Raw genomic sequence first — 8,967 nt, 5'->3', positions numbered from 1 at the left:
TTGGTGATCCCCTGAGAGTGACAGATTGTGTAAGCATGAAAACAAGTGTAAGTGCAAGAATACCTGTTTCTGCTAGGTGTGGTGGCTCATGCCTGTAATCCCAGTGCTTTGGGAGGCCAAGGCAGGCGGATTGCCTGAGGTCAGGAGTTCAAGACCAGCCTGACCAACATGATGAAACCCCATCTCTACTAAAAATACAAGTTAGCTGGGCATGGTCACGTGTGCCTGTAATTCCAGCTACTTAGGAGGCTGAGGCAGGAGATCACTTGAACCCAGGAGGCGGAGGTTGCAGTGAGTTGAGATTGTGCCACTGCCCTCTAGACTGGGCAACAGAGCAGGATTTTATCTCAAAAAAAAAAAAATTGCAGTACTTTGGGTGGCTGAGGTGGGTGGATCACCTGAGGTCAGGAGTTCGAGACCAGCCTGGCCAACATGGAGAAACCCCGTCTCTACTAAAAATACAAAATTTGCCAGGCGAGGTGGCACACATCTGTAATCCCAGGTACTCGGGAGGCTGAGGCAGGAGACTCGCTTGAACCCGGGAGGTGAGGTTGCAGTGAGCTGAGATGACAGCACTGCACTCCAGCCTGGGTAACAAGAGTGAAACTCTGTCTCAAAAAAAAAAAAAAAAAAAAGCTATGAAATGGAAAGACGCTGTGGCATGCAGGTCCCCAAGACCCCTGACCCCAGATGGTGGTCCCAGAGCTGGCTCTTTGTTGAAACTGCAGGGTCCCCCACCATATGTTGCACACGTGTGTTTGGGACGTGGGTCTCATGGTTTAGAGCATGTGAGCAGGCATGGGTGTGGGTGTGCCAAGGGAGGGGAGCTGGGGCGTGGGCCCTCCTGTCAGGATGTGCCCATGCAGGAGTGGGTGTGGGTACGCAAAGGGCCAGAGTCTATGTGTTGGAACACAGGTGTGGATATGGATGACGCACACCCCGCTCCTGTCCCAGCCTCTTCAAGGGACCTAAACAAGGTCCTGTCCCCACTGGACCTCAGTTTCCCCATCTGGGGACCTGGGCCTCCCGGTACCGGGAAGCATTTCCAGCAGCAAAGAGTGTGCCCGCCACCTCCTGCCTCTCTGTGATCTTGGCGTGTCCTGCCGGCTCACACGCGGGTTTGCTTTTCCTGGGATGGTTCCCATGACCTTGTGGACCCTGAGGACAGACCCAGCAAAGGCAGCAAATGTAACTTGCTCACACACAATCCAGGGACATGTCGGGTGGACGCACAGGTTCAGCTTCCCACCCAGGGAAGGGGCTGCAGGTTGGGAAGGATGGGTGGGGGGCCGTCCAGGTCCAGAGGTGTCGGTGCAGGCCGAGTGCTCCTGCCCCTGCCTCCAGGAGCCTCCATGGGCCCAGCCCCCACACTGGGCAGACTGGAAAGCCTGGCTGGTCTAGACTGCCCCACCCACACACTGCCAGCTGGAATCAAGATCCCACCTGCCCCTGGGGGCCTGTTTCTACGGCCCAGGCAGCTTCAGACACACTGGCTGTCCTGTGCGCATGGTGGGGCGGCCCCTCCCTCAGCCCCCCTCCAGCCCACCTTAAGTCCCTGCCTCCCGCCTCCTCCCACACCTGGAGCTCTTTGGGCTCTCACGCCTCCTAACTCATTAGACAGAGCCTGGTTATTAAGCTGAGGGTGGGGATGGATTAGAGGGTTTATAGGTCAGGAGTTGAGGATTGGGTTTGGGGGAGTATATGAAACCCCATAAAATTACCTGCAGAATTCTGCCTGTGTGTGCAGTTCAGCGATCACACTCACAGATGACAATGTCTGAGTGTGTTATGTGCCTGACAGCATCTCGTTAATCCTCACGCCAACGCCAGCATCATGACGATTGTACCCATTTTACAGACAGGAACACGGAGCCATACTCCAAGGAGAATGGAAGGAGGTTTTGAGCCCAAGTCACAGGATCTAGGGTCCACCAGCTGAGCCACTTTGCAGCCCTTCAATTGTGAGGCTGGCTCACCCTTCTCTCAATGTCTACAGCCTTCAGGATGGGCACAGGGACTCACGCCTGTAATCCCAGCACTTTGGGAGGCCAAGGCGGGCAGATCACCTGAGGTCAGGAGTTCAAGACCAGTCTGGGCAACATGGCGAAACCCCATCTCTACTAAAAATACAAAAATTAGCCAGGCGTGGTGGCGGATGCCTGCAATCCCAGCTACTAAGGAGGCTGACGTGGGAGAATCACTTGAACCTGGGAGTCGGAGGTTGCAGTCAGCTGAGATCGTGCCACTGCATTCCAGCCTGGGCAACAGAGTGAGACTCTGTCTCAAAAATAAAGAAAGAAAAACAAAACATCTATGACTTTCAAATGGGATGGGGTAAGGCCTGTAGTTGTGGAGATCTCAGAGCACAGGAAAGATGAGGTCCTCTCTCCAAACCTTTATCCCAAAGTGAGTGATGGTGATGGGATTTGGGAGAGCCACCGCTTTGAGCACCGCATCTGTGCAGTGACGCATGTTGGCCTGCCCCTCTGAAATTCAGCATCATTGCATGGAGTTTATTTTATTATTTATTTCTTTATTTCTGAGATGGAGTCTCACTCTTTTTGCCCAGGCTGGAGTGCAGTGGTGCAATCTTGTCTAACTGCAACCTCTGCCTCCCAGGTGCTGGCAATTCTCCTGCCTCAGCTTCTCGAGTAGCTGGGATTACAGGCACCTGCCACCTTGCCAGCTAATTTTTGTAATATAGAGGGGGTTTCACCATGTTGCCCAGGCTGGTCTCAAACTCCTGACCTAAAGTGGTTAGCCCACCTCCTCCTCCCAAAGTGCTGGGATTACCGGTGTCAGTCACCGGGACTGGCCAGGATGGAGTTTATTATCAGCACATCCTAGGGACTTCAGGGACACATGTCTGAAATCTTTCAAAAGAATTCTTTGGCCGGGCACAGTGGCTCATGCCTGTAATCCCAGCACTTTAGGAGGCTTAGGCAGGTGGATCACAAGATCAGGAGTTTGAGACAAGCCTGGTCAATATGGTGAAACCCCATCTCTACTAAAAATACAAAAATTAGCCAGGTGTGGTGGCGGGCACCTGCAATCCCAGCTACTCAGGAGGCTGAGACAGGAGAATCACTTGAACCCAGGAGGTGGAGGTTGTTGCAGTGAGCTGAGAGCGTGCCACGGCACTCCAGCTGGGGCAACAGAGGGAGACTCTGTCTCAAAAAAAAAAAAAAGAATTATTTATATATCTTTAGATATATATAATATATGTAAATATTATACGTATATAAAATATATATGTATATAGTAGAAATCAGGTCTTGCTCTATTGCCGGCTGGAGTGCAGTGGTGTGATCATAGCTCACTGTACACTGGAACTCCTGGGCTCAAGCCCTCCTCCTGTCTCAGCCTCCTGTGTGGCTAGAACTACAGGTGTGCATCAATACACCCTGCTAATTTAAAAAATATTTTGGGCCGGGTGCGGTTGCTCACACCTGTAATTCTAGCACTTTGGGAGGCCAAGGTGGGTGGATCACCAGAGATCAGAAGTTCAAGACCAGCCTGGCCATCAGGGTGAAACCCCATCTTTAAAAATAAAATAAAATGAAATAAAAAATAAAAAATATTTTGTGTGCAGGGCGCAGTGGCTCACGCCTGTAATCCCAGCATTTTGGGAGGCCAAGGCAGGCAGATCACGAGGTCAGGAGGTCCAGACCATCCTGGCTAACATTGTGAAACCCTGTCTCTACTAAAAAGACAAAAAATTAGCTGGGCTTGGTGTTACGAGCTTGTAGTGCCAGCCACTCGGGAGGCTGAGGCGGGAGAATCGCTTGAACCCAGGAAATACATAGAGATGGGTCTGGCTATGTTGCCCAGGCTGGGATTATAGGTCCTGGTTCAAGGGATTCCGCTGCCTCAGTCTCCCCAGTAGCTGAGATTATAGGCATGTACCACCACGCCCGGCCAGTTTTCGTATTTTTAGTAGAGACAGGGTTTCTCCATGTGGGTCAGGCTGGTCTCCAACTCTCGACCTCAGGTGATCTGCCTGCCTTGGCCTCCCAAAGTGCTGGGATTACAGGCATGAACCACCACACCCAGCCTGAGAAACCCCAATTCTACAAAACTTGCAAAAAATTCGCCGGGCATGGTGGCCCACACCTGTAGTCCTAGCTACACAGGTAGGAGAGTAGCTGAGTCAGGAGAATCCCTTGAGCCTCAGAGGTTGAGGTTGCAGTGAACCAAGTCACGATGACACCACTACACTCCAGCCTGGGCAACAGAGCAAGATCCTGTCTCAAAACAAAACCAAACCAACAACCCAACATGCTGGCCCCAGTGTCTCACACCTGTAACCCCAGCACTCTGGGAGGCCGAGGCAGGAGGATTGCTTGAGGTCAGCCTCGAAACAAAAAACAAAAAAACAAATAGCTTGCATGCCAGGGGCCAGCCCTGTCCCTGTGCCTCCTGACAGCTGCAGGAGTTTTCTTTAGATGCAATAAAATAATATGGATGAAGGAGATCATTTCAGCTAGGGATGAAATAGTGGGACAATCACACAGTCCAGCAGGGGCACTATTGGCAGTCAGGGTGGGAGCTACTTTCTCAGGGGCAGTGGTCGGGGCCAGCTTCTTTGAGGAGGAGGGAGAGGGAGGACAGGGAATGGGACGAGGAAAAGAAGCAGGTGGAGGAAGAGCATTCCAGGCAGAGCGAACTGCAAGGACAAAGGCCCTGGGGAAGGACCAAGCTGGTGCTCAAGGGAGGTTACCATCCCTGGAGTGAGGGAAGGAGATGCTGGAGGGTGCTTTTTGCTGCCCAAACTCTCCCTGGTGAAGGACCACTTTTTTTTTTTTTCTGAGACGGAGTTCCACTCTTGTTGTCCAGGCTAGAGAGCAATGGTGCCATCTCGACTCACTACAACTTCCACCTCCCAGATTCAAGCGAGCCTCCTGCCTTAGTCTTCCAAGTAGCTGGGACTATAGGCACGCGCCACCATGCCGGCTAATTTTTTTGTATGTTTTTGTATTTTGTTTCTTCTTCTTCTTCTTCTTTTTTAAACCCATACTGGCTAATTTTTTTGCTTTTATTATTTTTTGTGTGTTTTTTTGTATTTGGTTTTTTGAGACAGAGTCTTGTTCTGTTGCCCAGGCTGGAGTGCAGTAGCTCGATCTTGGCTCACTGCAACCTTTGCCTCCCGATTTCAAGCTAGTCTCCTGCCTCAGCCTCCCGAGTAGCTGGGACTACAGGTGCATGCCACCACACCCTGGCTCAATTTTTGTATTTTTAGTAGAGATGGGGTTTCACTATGTTGCCTCAGCTGATAAAATAATTTTAAAATTAGCCAGGTGTGGTGGTGCGTGCCTCTGGTCCCAGCTGCTTGGGAGGCTGAGGCGGGAGGATCCTTTGAGCCCAGGAGTTTGAAGGTACAACAAGCTACAACTATACCACCGTATAACAGCCTGAGTGACAGAGAGAGACTCTGTCAAAAAAAAAAACAATAAAGATATTGGATGATTTTAATTCAAAGTATAAAATGAATATTTGTGACTCCATACTGATGTCAAGAAATGAGCAGGCCAGGCATGGTGGCTCATGTCTGTAATCCCAGCACTTTGGGAGGCTGAGGCAGCTGGATTGCCTGAGGTCAGAAGTTCAAGACCAGCCTAACCAACATGGTGAAACCCAGTCTCTACTAAAAATACAAAAATTAGTTGGGTATGGTGACGGGCACCTGTAATCCCAGCTATGCAGGAGACTGAGGCAGAAGAATCGCTTGAATCTGGAAGGCAGAGGTTGCAGTGAGCCGAGATTGTGACATTGCACTCCAGCCTGGACAACAAGAGCAAGACTCCATCTCAAAAAAAAATAAAAAGAAAAAAAAGAAATGAGCAGGCCTGGCATGGTGGCTCATGTCTGTAATCCCAACACTTTGGGAGGCTGAGGTGAGAGGATCGCTTGAGGCCAGGAGTTCCAGATCAGCCTGGGCAACATAGCAGAGCCCCCCATCTCTACTAAAAATTAAATAAATTAGCTGGGCATGGTGGTGCATACCTGTAATCCCAGCTATTCAGGAGGCTGAGGTGAGAGGCTTGCTTGAGACAGGGAGGCTGCAGTAAGCTGTGTTTGAATGAGTACACTTCAGCCTGGGCAACAGAGAGAGACCCTGTCTCAAAAAATAAAAGAGCACATAATTTCATAACAGGGGATGAGGGACTTCTTCCCCTGCAGAAGAATTTCAGATAATTCATGTAGATGCTTTGCCCTCAAGGAGTGGAACTAACTCCCTAATCCTTACGTGTAGGTTACATGGGGTGCCTTCCTTCCAAAGAATACAGTATAGAAGGAGAAAAGGGGGGAAAACAATTTTACAGTTGAGAAACCTAACACACTACTCCAGCTGACGGTCAAAGACAACCTTGACAGTCAGAAATTGCGTATTAGTATGTGCTTTTTTGTTTCTTTCAGACAGGGTCTTGCTGTGTTACCCAGACTGGTGTGCAGTGGTTCAATCACAGCTCACTGCAGCCTCCACCTCCTAGGCTCAAGTGATCCTCCTGCCTCAGCCTCCCAAGTAGGTGAGACTATGGGCAGGTGTCACCACACCTGGCTAATTTTTCTTTTTTTGAGACAAAGTCTCCCTTTGTCCCCCAGGTTGGAGTGCTGTGGCAACATCTGGGCTCCCTGAAACCTCCGCCTCTTGGGTTCAAGGGATCCTTCTGCCTCAGCCTCCCAAGTAGCTGGGATGACAGGGGCATGCCACTACGCCTGACTCATTTTTGTCTTTTTAATAGAGATGGGGTTTCACCATGTTGGCCAGGCTGGTCTCGAATGCCTGACCTCAAGTAATTCGCCTGCCTCGGCCTCCCAAAGTGCTGGGATTACAGGCGTGACCCACCGAGCCTGGCCCTAATTTCTGTAGAGACGGGGTTTCACCATGTTTCCCAGTCTGATCTTGAACTCCTGGGCTCAAGTGATCTGCCCTCCTTGGCCTCCTAAAGTGCTGGGATTACAGGTGTGAGCCACTGCTCTTAGCTAGTATGTACTTTTTTTTTTTTTTTTTTTTTGAGATGAAGTTTTGCTCTTGTTGCCCAGGCTGGAGTGCAATGGTGCAATCTCGGGTCACAGCAATCTCTGCCTCCTGGGTTCAAGCACTTCTCCTGCCTCAGATTCCTGAGTAGTTAGGATTACAGATGTTCACCACCATGCCCAGCGAGGTTTTGTATTTTTAGTAGAAACGGGGTTACACCATGTTGGCCAGGCTGGTTACGAACTCTTGACCTCAGGTGATCCACCCATCTCAGCCTCCCAAAGTGCTGGGATTACAGGGGTGAGTCACTGTGCCCAGCCTAGTATACAATGAAAATATACAATGAAAACTATATTTTGCCACTGTGATCTTCCTCCTCCAAATCCATGGTCTGTTTTTAACCATAAGAAAAATATCAGAAAAGTTCCAATAAAGAGGCATCTACAATATACCCACCCAGTCCTCAAAACAGTCAAAGTCATCAAAAACAAGAAAAGCCTGAGAAACTGAATGGAAGGAGATGTGAAGATTCAATGTCATGTGAGGCTGGGTGTGGTGGCTCATCCTGTAATCCCAGCCCTTTGGGAGGCTGAGGCAGGCAGATCACTTGAGGTCAGGCGTTCGAGACCAGCCTGGCCAACATGGCGAAACCCCGTCTCTACTCAAAGTACAAAAAGTTAGCCAGGCATGGTGATGTAAGCCTGTAATCCGACTTACTTGGAAGGCTCAGGCAGGAGAATTGCTTGAACCCTTGAGGTGGAGGTTGCAGGGAGCTGAGATCACGCCACTGCACTCCAGCCTGGTTGACATCTCAAATAAATGAATGAATGAATGAATGAAATCCTACATGGGATCCTGAGACAGAAAAGGGCAGTAAGGGAAAGCTGAAGAAACTGAATGAAGAAGGGCCTTTAGTTACTAAAAATGTATCAATATTGTTTCATTCTGGGTTGTGGAGGTTGCAGTGAGCCCAGATCGCACCACTACATTCCAGTGTGGGCAACAAAGGGAGACTCATCTAAAAAAATTTAAAAAATAAATAAAAAATTTAAAATTGGGCCAGGCGCGGTGGCTCACGCCTGTAATCAAAGCACTTTGGAGGCCAAGGCGGGCGGATCACCTGAGGTCGGGAGTTCAAGACCAGTCTGACCAACATGGTGAAACCCCTTCTTAAAAAAAAAAAAAAAAAATTGGTTCATTCATTGTATCAAATGTGCCATACCAAGGTAAGATGTTAATAAAAGAGGAAACTGTATTGTGTATGTGTTGGGGGAGAATGAGTGTACTCGAACTCTCTGTACCATCTGCTTGATTTTTCTGATTTTTTTTTTTTTTTGAGATGGAGTCTCACCCTGTCGCCAAGGTTGGAGTGCAGTGGTGCAATCTCAGTGCACTGCAACCTCTGCCTCCTAGCTTCAAGCCATTCTCCTGCCTCAGCCTACTGAGTAGCTGGGATTACAGGCTATGCCTCCACATCCAGCTAATTTTTCGTATCTTTAGTAGAGATGGGGGTTTCACCATGTTGACGAAGCTGGTCTTAAACTCCTGACCTTGTGATCCGCCTGCGTTGGCCCTCCAAAGTGCTGGGATTACAGGTGTGAGCCACTGCGCCTGGCCCAATTTTTCTGAAAATTTAACACTGTTATTTAAAAAGTCTATTAGCTGGGCATGGTAGCACAAGCCTGTTTCCCAGCTACTCAGGGGACTGAGGTGAGAGGGTCACTTGAGCCCAGCAGTTGGAGGCTGCAGTGAGTTGTGATCGCACCACTGCACTCCATCCTGGGCAAAAGAGCGAGACCTTGTCTCCAAGAAAGTGAAAATAAAAAATAAAAAAATCTATTCCTACAGGAAGGAATTTAAAAGGCATGAAGAACATGAGCCCAGCTTTAAAATCACTATGTGGAATTACTATAGCAATTCTATTTATTTATTTATTGAGACAGGGTTTCACTCTGTCACCCAGTCTGGAGTGCAGCGGTGTGATGACC

This window comes from Callithrix jacchus, chromosome 22 (assembly GCF_049354715.1).
Source record: "Callithrix jacchus isolate 240 chromosome 22, calJac240_pri, whole genome shotgun sequence".
In the NCBI taxonomy this organism is placed as follows: Eukaryota; Metazoa; Chordata; class Mammalia; order Primates; family Cebidae; genus Callithrix; species Callithrix jacchus.
The sequence above is the reverse complement of the archived record's forward strand: the minus strand, read 5'-3'. Positions refer to the sequence as shown.